Source organism: Budorcas taxicolor, chromosome 1, assembly GCF_023091745.1.
Source record: "Budorcas taxicolor isolate Tak-1 chromosome 1, Takin1.1, whole genome shotgun sequence".
Classification (NCBI taxonomy): domain Eukaryota; kingdom Metazoa; phylum Chordata; class Mammalia; order Artiodactyla; family Bovidae; genus Budorcas; species Budorcas taxicolor.
In genome coordinates, this window is record NC_068910.1 from 142449619 (window position 1) to 142468292 (window position 18674).

The 18674-nt window shown below is 40.6% G+C and overlaps 1 pseudogene; it reads left to right on the plus strand.

Moving 5' to 3' along the window:
* Positions 1 to 18674, plus strand: part of LOC128052657 (abasic site processing protein HMCES-like) — a 130147-nt pseudogene that overhangs the window by 109648 nt on the left and 1825 nt on the right.

Genomic DNA, 18674 nt, shown 5'->3' on the forward strand with positions numbered 1-18674 from the left:
TGTATAGAATTATTGAAAATTGAAAGGAAGACAAAATCATCACCTTTCTTTTTAAAAGAGTGTCAATGCTATATTTTAGCACACTTAAAATTGGTTCTTCCTGCTCTATCAAATAGCCACCTTGTTTTATTTCCTTACCAGAAGTAGAATTGAAAGATTCAAAGGATCTTCGAGATCACCTAGACCTACTTTCCTACCCTATAAATAAGGAAGCTGAGGTTCAAAGAGGATGCCTTACCAAAACACAAAATGCTAGAATTGGAAGAAGCAACAATATTTAGTCAAATGTTTTAAATTTAGAGAAAAAGAATTACAAAAAGTACTTAACTAGTACAACACCTGTACTTCCCAATATTCATAACTGATAATTCTTCATATTTGCTATATTTCTTTCAAATATTTTATACAAGAAATACAATTATGCAAATACAATTGAAATACTTTTTACCCACCCCCTAGTCTTACTTCCCTCCTTATCAACCCAAGGGTAGTAGATATTGGAAATTTGTGAATCCTTGCAATCTATTTTGTATAATTTCACAGAGACATCATAGAGACATCAATGGACGATATATATTCCCAGCTCATGCCAGAGGTATAGGGATACTAAAATCTATGCTGATTTTGTTTGATTGTATATTATTTTTCCTTGAAATATTTAGTAGAAAACTCCTGTAAGGCAAGAAAATTGTAAACTATTTCAATCTAATAGACTTGTTTAACAGGCAGGTCACAGAGGTTAAGTGACCTGCCCTAAGTGATACAGTGTCACCATCCATAAGAACTCAGATGTTTTTCCCCTACAGTGGTCTCCACATTTATCTTTTCACTGGAAAACCCCATGTAATTATCCTTTTCCTCTTAGTTTAAGTCCTCTGGGTGTTTTTTCTTCATCATTTTTAGAAAGCCACATTTCTCTCCCACACCTCCATTCAGAAAAGAAACAATTCTGAAGCTGAGAAATCTCATACCAGAAACAATATTCTCTTTAACTTTGCACTTTGTTCTGAACAGCAGGGCAGCCAGGCAGACACCAAGCTCACACACCATTATGAATCTGTCAGCAATTAGAATTCTAAACCCTATTCGGGTTTTACTTGCTTCAATCAACTTGTCACTGCAGTGAGGATTATCTACTTTCTCAACATAAACATCAACAGAAGTGAGTGCAATGGCTTGAGTCCTTGGCGAAGGTACCGCCATGGAGAATGTTAAATAGCACATTCTGCAGACAGGAGGGATCCGGGGCCTTAATGGGCCATAATTAGAGGGGGCAGAGCCTCCACTAGCCTTTGTGTGAGGCTTCAGAATTCCTCTCCCTAGGACAGAGAGACGTCTTGGGAGATGCAAGGAGACTGCTGTTGTCTGCTTCTCCCGTCTCTGTCTCCTGAGCTAAAGAAAAGACCTTGGGAATCATGGTACCCACCCCCCCTTGTTTAAAGGATTAGGAAGCTGAGATCCACAGAGGGAAGGCTGTGGCCAAGGTCAAACCTGGGACAGAGCACAGCATCCTCCCAGCCCTGGGCCTCTCTCACTCACCACACTGCCCACTTCAGGGAGAGTAGAAAGAACCTGAGTCAGAAGCCACATTCTCCCCTCAAATACTCTCACTTAGTGGTGCAAAATACCAAGCAACACAGTGCCACAAAGATGAGGACAGGGCCAGCCCAGGGAGCCATGGACGTCTAGAGAAGAGATTTATTTATTCCACCTCAAATCCACTGAGAAGTATGTAAGTACACAGTAGAAATTAATTTGCTTCTTTTTAACAATTTTTCTTTTAAAATTATTATTGAAAGAACTTAGGTGGGTAAAGACAAAGATGGTTTGTTATCTTTTACTACTAGTAAGAGCTAATATTATGTATATTAATGTATTTATTCTTCATAACAACTTTATAAAATTAGCACTATCATTTTAGCTTTTATTTTACAATGAATAAACTGAAGCACAAAATGTTGTGTCCCTTGTTCAAGGTTATGCACATGGTATTGCCAAAACTAAGATCTGAACCTAGATAATCTGGCTCCAGAGCCCCCGCTCTCAATTACAAGAGGAAGGTGATCAGCCATCCTGATTTTCCTGGGACTGTCCCAGTTTTAGCAATTGAAGCCCTGTATCCCAGGAAACGCTTCAGTCCTGGACAAACCCTGATAGTTAATCACCCTGCACATAATCATCCTCTTTTTTTGGCATAATTAAACCCAAGCCTCAGTAATTGATCCAGCTAGCCTGGTGGTCATACCCATCTCTGTGCCTTGTGAGGCTGAACTCACAGGGAAAATTTTAAATGTTAATATGTTCCAGGTATTATTCTGAGCAATTTTCAGGCTTTGTGTTATTTACATTCTCACAAGCACCGTAGGCGAGGTACATAAATAAGAAAACAGAGGCTCCAAGAGAACTGAACCAATTGTCTAAAATCTCAGAGTTAGCAAGTAAAAACCAGAATTTGAACATAGGAAAGCAGGAAGCTCTTGAGACTTCTTTATAGGAAAATAGCTAAAACAAGGGAGTTTCAACATTTGAAAGTCCTACCTATTTAGTGTTTATTCCCAGATATGGGAATTGACACCAGAAAGTTAGACGTGGCTCCCTGAGAATTCCCTTTCTGGGTAGACTCGTGTGCTTCCTCCTCCTTCTGATTCAGCTGTGGAATGTAGGTCCACTGGTCACAAGTTAGCACTAACCAGCTCAGTGGCCACCCCACCTCCATTCAGTGTCCATATTGTTTCCCCCTCTTTGATGATCGCTCCTCTGCCATGGTGTGCATGTGAAATCCTTACCCATCCTCTAAGACCAGCTCATATGCTATGTTCCCTAAAGCCTTACTTGGACCCAGTTTAAATTAATCCTTCTCTCTTCTTTCCCTTAGCCATACTAACTCTTTTTTTTTTTCAGATTTTATTTTATTATTATTATTTTTTTTTACTTTACAATATTGTATTGGTTTTGCCATACATCAACATGAATCCACCACGGGTGTACACGTGTTCCCAATCCTGAACCCCCTTCCCACCTCCCTCCCCATACCATCCCTCTGGGTCATCCTAGTGCACCAGCCCCCAGCATCCTGTATCCTGCATTGAACCTAGACTGGCGATTCGTTTCTTATATGATATTATACATGTTTCAGTGCCATTCTCCCAAATCATCCCACCCTCTCCCTCTCCCACAGAGTCCATACTAACTCTTTTAAAAATATGTATCCTGATCTGTCCTGCCTACAGCCACAGAATCCAAGGATGGGAGAGTGCCATGGTAGCTCTCTTTCCATGTTGGGGAATCCACCTTGGCATGATGTTATTTCTCTTTTTACTACTCCATAGGACCAGAGATAGCACCTGCACACAGCCCATAGTTTGATGGTCTCTTGAATGAATATATGTCTGTACCATTTGTACATGGAGATTTAGATAATGAAAACAATATCTGGGATGTGTGGGTATATCAGGGAATAATCTCTTTGACTCTTCTAGGCTAGATTTTACTCCAAAACTAAATAAAGCAGGTAATTAAGGCAACTGGCTTGATGATTGTTGTACATGGTTACCTCCATAAAACTTACCTAAAATATATTCACAAAATTATTTGGTTTTAAGAATACCAATTCAATTTTTAAATGATCTAATGAAGAAGTTCCCAACATTTTTGGCACCAGGGACTGGTTTCATGGAAGACAATTTTTCTATGGCCCAGAGAGTGGGCGATGTGGGGATGGTTTCAGAATGATTAAATTGCATTACATTTCTTGTGAAATTTATTTCTATTATTATTACATTAGCTTCACCTCAGATCATCAGGCATTAGATTCTGGAGGGTGGGGACCCCTGGTCTAATAGAAATAAATACAGGGCAAGGAGTCAGTTCCCACTTTCTTGGTAATGATCCAAAATCACTCTGTAAACTTTGGTGTTTTTCTTTGCCCAAACTGTAGGATGATGGTAGTAGAATTACATGATTTCTAGGATCCCCTCCAGCTCTACATGCCTATTATCCAATAATTCTAATAATTGGAGCAAGTCTTCACTCCCAGGGACATTCTGTTTCCTAGAGTAGCCTTGGCATTCAGAAAATTCTGGGTGAGTAGTAGTGTCAATAACCAAGCCAAGGACCAGTTGAAGCCACCTGAGGAAGAAAAGAATGTTCTGTTTGAAGGAAGGAAGCCAGAGATTCTGGAGGGACATGATGTGTGAAATGCAGGCTGGGGGTTTAATGAGTTTGAGGCGTGAAAACCCAAGCTTCAGGGCCGCATTCCCTGGCAGTGTCAAGCACGGCATGTTTCCATACCCTGTGTGGCCGAGTTCTATTTCAGATGGACTCAAGCTTGAATCCTCCTAACACAGCTGTGACTGTCTGTTAAATTTTAGGCATGGTTTTCCATTCAAGCAAATGGCTCTTGGTTTTATATTGACAGACCTAGGGAAAAGCAGCTTGAGGAGAACAGACTTGGAAACTGTCAGAGAATTGATTGGTGGTGAAATAGGTGTATTTATGGAGACTGAGATGTAACCAGCTTAGCCCAATGGAGCAGGACAGAGAGAAGATTGGTCTATGAAGGTCAGAAGCAAATGGTATGGGGGAAATCTCATTGGACAGCCTCCCCCATCTCACTAAGAAATGTTTAATTCAGTATTTGAGAGTCCCTTAAGACTTCTTAGCCATTAACGTTCCTTTCTAGCTAGGACATACCTCTTGAGGCCTTAACCCATGGAAAAAATGAGAGCACAGATGAAGCGTTTTACCATGCCCTCACCCTTCTCCCTTTTGGAATCTCTTCCAGGGCCCAAAGTGCCGAGCTGTCAAGTCCTGCCCTGAATGCTTTGGTTAAGTGGATGCCCAGCCCAACTGAGGAAGCTATGTCAGGACTGGGTTAAGCCCTCCAGCTGCTGGGAAGAGTAGAAGTGGTCTCCATGGAAACAAGCACCTCATCAATCTTGTAGTGAATCACAGGATCACTGGGATACACAGGAGACTAGAGTCCCTGGAAAGACTACACCTTTTCCCCTGAGAAGAGATAACTGCGTTTTTGGAAACCAAGCTGCCTCTAAAATCAAGGAGATAGCCCAGGTTGCTTCTACCTTCTAATTTAGGCCTAGAGCCTATGTGACCTGAGACTGTGAGGCAAGAAGGTGCCCGTTTATGTGGATTTTGCTATTGTAGCCAGCTCTATTGGATGCAACTCAATGTCAGAGGGAGAAGAGAACTCTGGGAGTTATCTATTCAAAACTCTAAGTTTGTAAAGGAATATCTGAGGAGCCAGGGATGAATTATTTGTCCAAGGCCCATATAATGACTCAGTGGGAAAACCAGGACTAGAATCAAGATTTTGCACTCCAAATTTATTACTCATTCCACAATCTTAGGGTCAGAATGAATTTGATATGAAGCTGCTGCTGCTGCTGCTGCTAAGTCGCTTCAGTCGTGTCTGACTCTGTGCGACACCATAAACGGCAGCCCACTAGGCTCCTCTGTCTCTGGGATTCTCCAGGCAAGAGATGGGGTTGCCATTTCCTTCTCCAATGCATGAAAGTGAAAAGTGAAGTTGCTCAGTCGTGCCCGACTCTTAGTGACTCCACGGACTGCAGCCTACCAGGCTCCTCCATCCACAGGATTTTCTTGGCAAGAGTACTAATAAAGGTTAAATTTTGATGCTTTTGAACTGTGGTGTTGGAGAAGACTCTTGAGAGTCCCTTGGACTGCAAGGAGATCCAACCAGTCCATTCTGAAGGAGATCAGCCCTGGGATTTCTTTGGAGGGAATGATGCTCAAGCTGAAACTCCAGTACTTTGGCCACCTGATGTGAAGAGTTGACCCATTGGAGAAGACTCTGATGCTGGGAGGGATTGGGGGCAGGAGGAGAAGGGGATGACAGAGGATGAGATGGCTGGATGGCATCACTGACTCAATGGACGTGAGTCTGAGTGAACTCTGGGTGTTGGTGATGGACAGGGAGGCCTGGCGTGCTGCGGTTCATGTCGCAAAGAGTCTGACACGACTGAGCGACTGAACAGAACTGAACTGAACTGACCTCCCTTAATGGGTCCCTTCTGAGGCTTTGAGAGGGGCCCTAGCAATGTATTCCCATGTCAATTTTTCTTGCTTCTTTTTCCCCCTTAATTTTCAAAAATAAATGTTATTTAACTGAAATTGGTTAGGAGTGCTGTTCCTTTCCATTCTGTCTCCCCCTTCATCACTCTTCCCCTCAAGTTGGTGTCACATTTGTGAGATATGGTTTGAGAAAAGTTGAGTTAGGTAAGCATTCATTTGGGGTTAAGTAGGTAGGAGGGATTCCCTGGTGGCTCAAACAGTAAAAAAATCTGCCTGCAGTGCAGGAGACCTGGGTTTGATCCTTGGGTCAGGAAGATCCCCTGGAGAATGGAAAGGCAACCCACTCCAGTATTCTTGCCTGGAGAATTCCATGGACAGAGGAGGAGTTTGGGTAAAGTCTGGGAGTTGGAGATAGACAGGGAGGCCTGGTGTGCTGTAGTCCATGGTGTCACAAAAAGTCAGACATGACAGAGCGACTAACATAAAAATAGGTAGGATAAAATTACATGGTTCCCAGTCAGTTTATGAAGAGTTAAGTTGCTCTTTATCTTGACTTAGGACTGGCTTTCACTTATATAACGAACACCAAGGTTCAAAGGAAAGGCAAAACCAAAGTTCAGCTCCTATGAAGATACAAATGATCCCTGAGGTGTTGGGCACAGGAAACAAGAGGGCAGTGGAGAAGACTGGTGGTTAAAATATAGAAGCCAGGGGGTAGTCTATAAAAATTCTCCCAAATCTATCTCACATGGGGAATAAACCTGATAGACATTTTCCATCATCAACAATGAATTATAAAGTTGAATGAAACTTTTCAAAATTATTAATAATAATTTTATAAAAATACACTTCAATAAATTGAAGAAAACTGAGGTATCTCTTCTCTTTATAGAAAACAAATTTTAAAATGTATTATCATAGGAAGAGGTAGTCAAATAATATGCAGTCTTAATGAGTATGAATGAAGTATTGTGTAGATGTGTTGACTAACAAAGGTATTGTGTTATTTTCTGAATTTTTAATTTTTTGGAAATTTCAGGTTCAAATATTTTTAATTGATTTAGATGTATTCTGTCATTCAAAAAATATTCATTTTGTACATAATTTTGTATTTATAATATAATGGTCTTTCTTTTTTTCTGAAAGGGAGCTCTTTTGTCAGGTAAGCTGCATAAAACCTGCCTCTGTCTCCTGCCTGAGACACCTGTTTAATGAGTTTGCATTAATCACAAGATTGCCAAAAATGCTAGGAAATATCCTAGGTGGGTTTTGTGGATCAGGAACCCATAATTATTGTACAGTCATGCCAGCATAATGTTCATTGGAATTAATCAGTATAGAATAGTGTTCAGAGTCATCTACATTTTGTACATGAGCAATACCCAACTCCAATTCACAGGATCAGTTTCATTGCCAGTAATAGGTTCAAACCTTATACTGCTTCACTATTACTCATCAGTGTTATATTTGTCTACACCTATCTCCCAAGTAACCAAACCACTTAAGTTCATTTCCTCTTACAAAATTCGATTCATCTTCCAAATATGCACATTTGCAAAATATATTTGTTCAGTTCAGTTCAGTCCAGTCACTCAGTCATATCAAACTCTTTGCAACCCCATGGACTGCAGCACACCAGGCCTCCCTGTCTATCACCAACTCCCCGAGTTTACCAAAACTCCTGTCCATCGAGTCAGTGATGCCATCCAACCATCTCATCCTTTGTCATCCCCTTCTACTGCCTTCAATCTTTCCCAACATCAGGGTCTTTTCAAATGACTCAGCACTTTGCATCAGGTGGCCAAAGTATTGGCGTTTCAGTGTATGAGTCCATCCAATGATCACTCAGGACTGATCTCCTTTAGAATGGACTGCTTGGATCTCCGGTTAGTCCAAGGGACGCTGAAGTGTCTGTCTTCTCCAACACTACAGTTCAAAAGCATCAATTCTTTGGTGCTCAGTGTTCTTTATAGTCCAACTTGACTACTGGAAAAAACATAGCCTTAGATGGACCTTTGTTGGCAAAGTAATGTCTCTGCTTTTTAATATGCTGTCTAGGTTGGTCATAACTTTCCTTCCAGGGAGTAAGTGTCTTTTAATTTCATGGCTGCAGTCACCATCTGCAGTGATTTTGGAGCCCCCCCAAAATAAAGTCAGCCACTGTTTCTGATGTTTCCCCATCTGTTTTCCATGAAATGGTGGGACCAGATGCCATGATCTTCATTTTCTGAATATTGAGCTTTAAGCCAACTTTTTCACTCTCTTCTTTCACTTTCATCAAGAGGCTCTTTAGCTCTTTATCACTTTCTGCCATAAGTGTGATATCATCTGCAAATCTGAGGTTATTGATATTTCTCCTGACAATCTTGATTCCAGCTGTGTTTCATCCAGCATAGCGTTTCTCATGTTGTACTCTGCATATAAGTTAAATAAACAGGCTGACAACATACAGCCTTGACGTACTCCTTTTCCTATTTGGAACCAGTCTGTTGTTCCATGTCCAGTTCTAACTGTTGCTTCCTGATCTGCATACAGATTTCTCAAGAGGCAGGTCAGGTGGTCTGGTATTTCCATCTCTTTCAGAATTTTCCACAGTTTATTGTGATCCACACAGTCAAAGGCTGTGGTATAGTTAGTAAAGCAGAAATAGATGTTTTTCTGGAACTCTCTTGCTTTTTCCATGATCCAGTGGATGTTGGCAATTTGATATCTGGTTCCTCTGCCTTTTCTAAAACGAGCTTGAACATCTGGAAGTTCACGGTTCACGTATTGCTGAAGCCTGGCTTGGAGAATTTTGAGCATTACTTTACTAGCATGTGAGATGAGTGTCATTGTGCAGTAGTTTGAACATTTTTTTGACATTATCTTTCTTTGAGATTGGAAAGAAAACTGACCTTTCCAGCCCTGGGGCCACTGCTGAGTTTTCCAAATTTGCTGACATATTGAGTGCAGCACTTTCACAGCATCATCTTTCAGGATTTGAAATTGCTCAACGGAAATTCCATCACCTCCACTAGCTTTGTTCATAGTGACGCTTTCTAAGGCCCAGTTGACTTCACATTCCAGGATGTCTGGCTCTAGATGAGTGATCACACCATCGTGATTATCTGGGTCATGAAGATCTTTTTGTACAGTTCTGTGTATTCTTGCCACCTCTTCTTAATATCTTCTGCTTCTGTTAGGTCCATACCATTACTGTACTTTACTGAGCTCTAATATAACCCTGTCCTTTATTGAGTTTGCATGAAATGTTCCCTTAGTATCTCTAATTTTCTTAAAGAGATCTCTAGTCTTTCCCATTCTATTGTTTTCCTCTACTTCTTTGCATTGACCACTGAGGAAGGCTTTCTTATCTCTCCTTGCTATTCTTTGGAACGCTGCATTCCGATGCTTATATCTTTCCTGTTCTTTTTTGCTTTTTGCTGCTCTTCTTTTCACAGCTATTTATAAGGCCTCCTCAGACAGCCGTTTTACATTTCTTTTCCATGGGGATGTTCTTGATCCTTGTCTCCTGTACAATGTCATGAACCTTGTCCATAGTTCGTGAGGCTTTCTGCCTATCAGATCTAGTCCCTTAAATCTATTTCTCACTTCCACTGTATAATCATAAGGGATTTAATTTAGGTCATACCTGAATGGTTTAGTTATTTTCCTACTTTCTTCAATCTTTGTCTGAATTTGGCAATAAGGAGTTCATGATCTGAGCCACAGTCAGCTCCTGGTCTTGTTTTTGCTGACTGTATAGAGCTTCTCCATATTTGGCTGCAAAGAATATAGTCAATCTGATTTTGGTGTTGGCCATCTAGTGATGTCCATGTATTGAGTCTTCTCTTGTGTTGTAGAGGGTGTTTCCTATGACCAGTGCATTCTCTTGGCAAAGCTCTATTAGCTTTTGCCTTCCTTCATTCTGTATTCCAAGGCCAAATTTGCCTGTTACTCCAGGTGTTTCTTGACTTCCTACTTTTGCATTCCAGTCCCCTATAATGAAAAGGACATCTTTTTTGTGTGTTAGTTCTAAAAGGTCTTGTAGGTCTTTGTAGAATCATTCAACTTCAGCTTCTTCAGCATTACTGGTTGGGGCATAGACTTGGATTACCATAATATTGAATGGTTTGCCTTAGAAATGAACAGAGATCATTCTGTCATTTTTGAGATTGCATCCAAGTACTGCATTTTAGACTCTTTTGTTGACTATGATGGCTACTCCATTTCTTCTAAGGGATTCTTTCCCACAGTAGTAAATATAATGGTCATCTGAGTTAAATTCACCCATTCCAATCCATTTTAGTTTGCCGATTCCTGAAATGTCAACATTCACTCTTGCCACCTCCTGTTTGACCATTTCCAATTTGCCTTGATTCATGGACCTGACATTCCAGGTTCCTATGCAATATTGCTCTTTACAGCGTCAGACCTTGCTTCCATCACCAGTCACATCCACAGCTGGGTGTTGTTTTTGCTTTGGCTCCATCTCTTCATTCTCTCTGGAGTTATTTCTCCACTGATCTCCAGTAGCATATTGGGCACCTACTGACCTGGGGAGTTCATCTTTCAGTGTCCTATCTTTTTGCCTTTTCCTACTGTTCATGGGGTTCTCAGAGCAAGAATACTGAAGTGGTTTGCCATTTCTTTTTGCAGTGGATCACATTTTGTCAGAACTCCCCACCATGACCCATGCATCTTTGATGGCCCTACATGCCATGGCTTAGTTTCATTGAGTTAGACAAGGCTGTGGTCCAGGTGATTACTTGGTTAGTTTTGTTTGATTATGGTGTCAGTCTGTCTGCCCTCTGATGCCCTCTCTCAGCGCCTACCGTTTAACTGGGGTTTCTCTTTCCTTGGTCGTGGGGTATCTCTTCAGGGCTGCTCCAGCAAAGTGCAGCCTCTGCTCTGCTACTGATGGCTGGATATATCTGGGGGACAGGTTATTCTACCCTATTTTACAGAAGGAGAGGACTCATTGATGGAGTGAGTTATTAGCATTCAAATTACTTAATTCCATCTCTGATATGTCCACTACTTACAGTTGCTGTGAAGAGCAAATAAAATAATGCAATAATATGCATAAAATATCCTCAGCCATACACAAAAATCACTAGTGCTTGACAAATGTTAATGCTGGTTGAGTCTTTACCTATGGATAAGCATTTGCCAACTTGGATTCATGAAGGATTCAGATGCCTAGAGGTGTTTCTACAATTCCTTGAAAGAAAATGTGGTCACAGTACACAAGCTTCAAATTTTTCTGCTCTAAAATCAACCACAGATTTTGAACCTAAAGCAAGAAACCTAACCCATTACTCTTTTGCCAACTTCAGTGGTTAGGGAATTTTACTGAGAAAGATTTGCAAGGTAATATGTCATCAGAAAACCTAACTTGACTGTCACCTTCCCTTCTTTCCCAGTTGCATGACCTTGGTAAAGTCGTTCTATGTATTTCTATTTTGATTTCTTTATCTGTAAAACAAAGATATTAATAACTTACAAGCCTGTAATAAATCAGAAGATAATATATGGTAAATGTGGAGACATATAAAGATCCAACCAGTCCATTCTGAAGGAGATCAACCCTGGGATTTCTTTGGAAGGAATGATGCTGAAGCTAAAGCTCCTGTACTTTGGCCACCTCATGCAAAGAGTTGACTCTTTGGAAAAGACTCTGATGCTGGGAGGGATTGGGGGCAGGAGGAGAAGGGGACGACTGAGGATGAGATGGCTGGATGGCATCACTGACTCGATGGACGTGAGTCTGAGTGAACTCTGTGAGATGGTGATGGACAGGGAGGCCTGGCGTGCTGCGATTCATGGGGTCGCAAAGAGTCGGACACGACTGAGCGACCAAGCTGAACTGAACTGAACTGAACTGATAGACAATGAGTTATGATTTTTGCATCAGCAAAATAAAATGGAGAATTGAAGCAAAGCCGCAGATGGTTTGGTTCACATTCTTCCTTCCACAAGCCCTGCCACTTCTTTCTTCAGAATTACTAAGGGCAGACAATTGTAACACACTTAATATGATGCCAGGACAGAAAGTTTATAACCTGGATAAGATGGAAGCAAATGCATATTTGACAAAAGGTGAAAAATAGGAGTTGCTATAGAAATCTAGTGAAAACTTATTATGTAAGTAATATATGCTATCAATAGAAAAGTGAAAATAAGTAGGGAGGAAAGAGAAGTGTGAAGGATAGTGTATGCAAGCTATGTTGAGTCTTTTCCTAGAAGGAAGTCAACAGATATCAACAAATAAATATAGATAAATAGAAACATATTTTTCAAAGGTATGATGATTGCTATGAGCAGAACTAGAAAGACTCTTAAAAGAACTTACCACTAACTTTCAACCACTAAGTTGAAAGAGATGAATTGGAAGCTTTTAATTTCCAACACATCTCTTTTGTATTGTTTGATTTCATTTACCATTTATTTGATAAAATGTGGGAGGAAAATTATTCAAAAAGGCATTTATTCTTTTTTATCTTTGGTGACATAAATATAAGTTAAAATATCATTTTAATATAATATGGTTATTACTAATATTGTTATTATACCAATATTACTAATATTGTTATTGTTAGTACTAAGTTTTTCATTTTCAGCATTACTTGTCTTTATTCCTATACTTGCATTATTCAATAGAATAGCCACCAGACACATGGGGCTGTATGAAATTAAATTCATTAAAATAAAATAAAAATTCATTTCCTAAGTTCCATGTGCTATATTCCATGACAAAAGCCTACCTTGTTGGACAGAACAGAGTTATGGGATTTTCCATTATTGCAGAAATTTCTATATCCTCACACTCTAAGCAATTTTCATCCACACTAGGTTTCAACTACCACTCATACTGAGATGACAGCCTGATCTTTATCTCTAGCCAAAGATCCTGTCTCCTGAGCAACGTGCCTTCACAAGTAGCTGTTGACTGGATAGAAAAATTGTCTATGTCCCGTGGCTCTTCATACTCAATTTATCCAGATCTGAACGTGCTGTATTTCCCATGGAAGTCATTTTAACTTCGTACATTCCCCATCTCTCCTGGGAAAGTCTGAAAAATCACTAGAATCAGCTGGCTGGCCTCTACTGTTTGCAACTCACTCTCCCTGAAGCTGATGGCAGCCTGGGAGAGGTTCAGTTCATCTCTTCTTCCCGACACACTTCTTGTGGCCAGAGTATCTACCAGGTCATCATGTTCTGCTGATTCTAGGTGTGGCCTACATGTCGGCTCACCAAGCTCCATTCTAAAACTCAGACTCCTGACTGGTGCTCTGGGCATCACTCAGTATTCCATATGATTTTGTTTTTTTATCCCAGTAAAATGCTATTCCTCAATTTCTGTAACTATGACACATCCTGAACGTTGCTATGTGCTTTTGATGTAACCACAACAAAGTCTGGGGAATAAAAAGACTTTTGGTAAAGTCAAAATACTTTTTCTTTCTAAAGTCAGGGAGAAGGCCTAAGTTGGTCTGTTGCTCTGTGAAACCAGTCTACAAAAAGGCAGTCATTTCCTGTAAGCTTAATAAGTGCTACTGACATGGATTGAAACCAAAATGCATACGGGATCAGCCTCACAAAACACATTTACCAGTTACTGAGTATAGGTAAAGGTATATGGTAGAGAAGAAATGTGGATAGCTTCAAGGAGTTTACAGTCATAGTGTGTGTGTGTGGGCCGGGGCGGGGCGGGGCGGGGGGGGGGGGGTGGAGGGGGAGAGGGCACGGATATTTAAACAGTTATCTTAAATCTAAATCAGGTTGAGGATTTGGTAAAATGACCATCTCAACATCTGATCCAGTGCTCTAGTAGGCATCTTTTGGTTTTTTTACTGTAGAGGTTAGAAAGCTGAACATTACAACTCTTCAGTTCAGTTCAGTTCAGTTCAGTGGCTCAGTCTTGTCTGACTCTTTGCAACCCCATGAATCGCAGCATGCCAGGCCTCCTTGTCCATCACCAACACCCAGAATTCACTCAGACTCACATCCATCGAGTCAGTGATGCCATCCAGCCATCTCATCCTCTGTCGTCCCCTTCTCCTCCTGCCCCCAATCCCTCCCAGTCTTTTCCAATGAGTCAACTCTTTGCATGAGGTGGCCAAAGTACTGGAGTTTCAGCTTCAGCATCATTCCTTCCAAAGAAATCCCAGGGCTGATCTCCTTCAGAATGGACTGGTTGGATCTCCTTGCAGTCCAAGGGACTCTCAAGAGTCTTCTCCAAAACCACAGTTCAAACACGTCAATTCTTCAGCCCTAGATCCCTTAAATTCTGGATAAGATTAAGTTCTAATTTAATCCAGGTCTCCTACTGATAAGTACAGAATCTTGGCCAAGTTTCTTAGCCTCTTTGCATTTTACTTTCCTCATTTCAAAATAGAGGTTGTGACCTTAATATTATATTGAGAGATTATATAATTTAAGGATTCATTGATACAATGAATGCAAACACCTTAGCATACTGACTGGTTCCATAGACACAATAAATTCTTACAATTAATATTAAGTGGAAGACATGGAATGTCCTTCCCAGGTCCTGCTTCAGAGTAAGTAAGGAGGAAAGGAGACAAAAAGTGTTACATTCGGTTTGCTGATGCAGATCTAGAATATGCAATGAGGCTCTGAAGCCAGCAATTCCACCAAAAGCTAGTGATCATCTAATTGTAGCTAAGGTGGTGTGATCCTGGTACCTGCTGATGTGAGAGCCACTATCTGATGGCCTAGTTTCTTGTGTATGGCAGAGATAATTCATCCTTGGGTGGGTCAATTTTGCAGTGTGGTTCTGAGAATAACTTCCACAGTCCCAGCCTGGGGGTTGTGCCTCCAGCCTTTGTAACAACAACAACATCATAAATTCTTAATTCCCTATATTAAAACACTTTGTGTTTAAAATGGTGAAATGGTTTATATTACGTGCAAATGAACCCAACCTGATATATGCAAAATAGAAGAAGGCATGATTCCTCCCACTACACTAGGAAGCTGTAGTGGCTTTGTGAGGTATGAGTGACAGAAACGGATCACATCCACACTCCAGATCTGTTTCCTCAGTTTTACATGGAAAGTTGTCTTGAAGCAGAACATGAAATGGAATTCCATTTATTCTGCTCACCAGGAGGAAATTTCTTCACCATTGTCTTTTAGGACCACCAAGGGGTGGAGGCCACAATTGTCCCCTTCCAGATGATGCAACAAATCAAGCAGAGCCATCTGAAATCAGAGTCATTTTTTCTTCCCTCTTGATTGTGGGGAATTCTCTTTGAAACCATAGGTGTGGGTTGACAGAGAGAAGAAAATGTAGTAGAAACAGGTACCATAGTTCTCTGAGCCACTTACTTACACAAATGCTTGGCCCTCTAAACCTACTTGAGCCTCGTCAGGTATATATCACCTTCAGTTGATAACAGAGTGCTGGTGTGCTTGCCTGAATTTAAGACTTGGTGAGTCAGACCACACCCAGCTCACTATGTGCAGCTTAGGCTGCATTGCAACTTCGTGGTGTACGGTCAAGTGCTCAGTCCCTGTTAGGGCCCAGTGGCAATCTGAAAGGAAACTGCTATCTAAAAAATGAGTTATCTTTGCTTAACATCCTAAGGTCTATCCAGTGATCCATCTGGAGGGGCTGACCAAAGATTCCATGCAGCATCTCTACCTGCCGCAGATATTTTAAGAACCATTGGATCTACTGGGGATGTAGCCCAAGAGACAAAGTAGCTTTCACAGCAGGCTGGACCAATTGCAGATATCTTTTGTTTTCTGTCCACTACTCAAAAATGGCAGCTTCTTGGATTACTTGGTCAAGAAGTTCAAATCGCAGACTCAAATGAGATATATGTTGCCTGCAAAATCTGAAGAAAGATTTGAAGAAAGCAGGGGAAACCACTAGGCCATTCAGTTCAGTTCAGATCAGTTCAGTCGCTCGTCATGTCCGACTCTTTGCAACCCCATGAATCACAGCACGCCAGGCCTCCCTGTCCATCACCAAATCCCCTTACAATTATAGTGGAAGTGGCAAATACATTCAAGGGATTAGATATAAAGAAAACGCACTTGAAAAACTATGGACAGAGGCTCATAACATTGCACAGGAGCTGGTGATCAAAATCATCCCCAAGAAAAAGAAATGCAAAAAGGCAAAATGGTTGTCTGAAAAGGTCTTACAAATAGCTAAGAAAAGAAGAGAAGTGAAAGGCAAAGGAGAAAAGGAAAGATATACCCATTTGAATGCAGAGTTCCTAAGAATAGCAAGGGAATATAGGAAAGCTTTCCTAAGTGAACAATGCAAACAAATAGAAGAAAACAATATAATGGAAAAGACTAGAGATCTCTTCAAGAAAATTAGAGATACTAAGTGAACATTTCATGCAAAGATGGGCATGATAAAGAATAGAAACAGTATGGACCTAACAGAAGCAGGAGATATTAAGAAGAGGGGGCAAGAATACACAAAAGAACCATACAAGAAAGATCTTAATGACCCAGATAATCATGATGGTATGATCACTTATCTAGAGTCAGACATCCTGGAATGCGAAATCAAATGGGCTTTAGGAAGCATCACTATGAACAAAGCTAGTGGAGGTGATGGATTTCCAGCTGAGCTATTTCAAACCCTAAAAGATGAGGCTGTGAAAGTGCTGCACTCAATATGCCAGCAAATTTGAAAACTCAGCAGTGGCCACAGGACTGGAAAAGATCGGTTTTCATTCCAGTCCCAAAGAAGGGCAATGCCAAAGAATGTTCAAACTGCTGCACAATTGCACTCATTTTAAATGCTAGCAAAGTAATGCTCAAAATTTTCCAAGCTAGGCTTCAAGAATGAGAACTGGAAAATCCCAGATGTTCAAGTTGGATTTAGAAAAGGCAGAGAAACAAGAGATAAGGTTTCCAGCATCAGTTGGATCATAGAAAAATGAGGAGAATTCCAGAGAAACATCTACTTCTGCTCCATTGACTATGCCAGAGCCTTTGAATGTGTGGATCACAATAAACTGTAGAAAATTCTTAAAGAGATGAGAAAACTAGACCACCCTACCTGCCTCCTGCAAAATCTTTATGCATTCAGAAGCAACAGTTAGAACTGAACATGAAACAACAGACTGGTTCAAAATTGGGAAAGGAGTATGTCAAGGCTGTATACTGTCACCCTGCTTATTTAACTTGCATGCAGAGTACATCATGTGAAATGCTGGGCTGGACAAAACACAAGCGGGAATCAAGATTGCCAGGAAAAATATCAATAACCTCAGATATGCAGATGACACCACCCTTATGGCAGAAAGCAAAGAGGAACTAGAGAGACTCTTGATGAAGGTGAGAGGAAAGTGAAAAACTTGGCTTAAAATTCAACATTCAAAAACTTAAGATTGTGGCATCCGGTCCCATCACTTCATGGAAAATAGATGGGAAAACAGTGGAAACAGTAAGAGACTTCATTTTCTTGGGCTCCAAAATCACTGCAGATGGTGACTGCAGCCATGAAATTAAAAGACTCTTGCTCCTTGGAAGAAAAGCTATGACAAACCTAGACAGTGTATTAAGAAGCAGAGACATTACTTTGCCAACAAAGGTCCATCTAGTCAAGGCTATGGTTTTTCCAGTAGTCATATATGGGCATGAGAGTTGGACTATAAAGAAAGCTGAATGCCGAATAATCGATGATTTTGAACTGTGGTATTGGAGAAGACTCTTGAGAGTCCCTTGGACTGAAAAGAAACCAAAGCAGTCAGTCCTAAAAGAAATCAATCCTGAATATTCATTGGAAGGACTGATGCTGAAACTGAAGCCACCTCAATACTTTGGCCACCTGATGCGAAGAGCCAACTCACTAGAAAAGACCCTGATGCTGGGAAAGATTGAAGATAGGAAGAGAAGGGGATGACAGAGGATGAAATGGTTGGATGGCATCACCAACTCAATGGACATGAGCTTGGGCAATATCTGGGAGATGGTGAAGGACAGGGAAGCCTGGCATGCTGCAGTTCATGGGGTTGCAAATAGTTGGACATAACTAAGCAATGTTTATTGATTAATAAGAGAGCAGAAATTTGCCATTTGCTTTTAGGAAGTGGATCTTGACATGTTTGAGACCACTGATATCATAGAAAGATCACCAGTATGACTTTTGGTGATATATGACTTAGAATTTGTAGAGATATTTCCATAAATGTGTCACATAAGTCTTGGGATAGTTGCTACTTCCTGTTCACCTGGTTGTATCAACACATGACATCATCAGGAAAACATACCAATGTGATAGCTTATAGAACAGAGAAGTGATCAAGTTTCCTGGTTACTAGAATATGACAAAGGTTTAGAGGTTGATGTGCATTGCTGAGTATATTGCTTGTCCTAAGACCTAAAAGTAAACTGCTCCTGATGAATTTTCATATCAAGTAAAAAAAAAAAAAATTCCAGATCCACAACTGCATACCATGTTCCAGGACATCTATTGTTTCATTCAAGCAAAAAATAGCAACAACAAAAACAATAAAAATCACATGGATCAACTTGTAGTCAGAGGCAGCACCTGATTAAATGTACAATAATCCATTCTCATTCTGCATTATTTTTAGACTTATAGCCAAATTCGGCTTCTAGAAAATAAGTTAAAAAGTGTTATT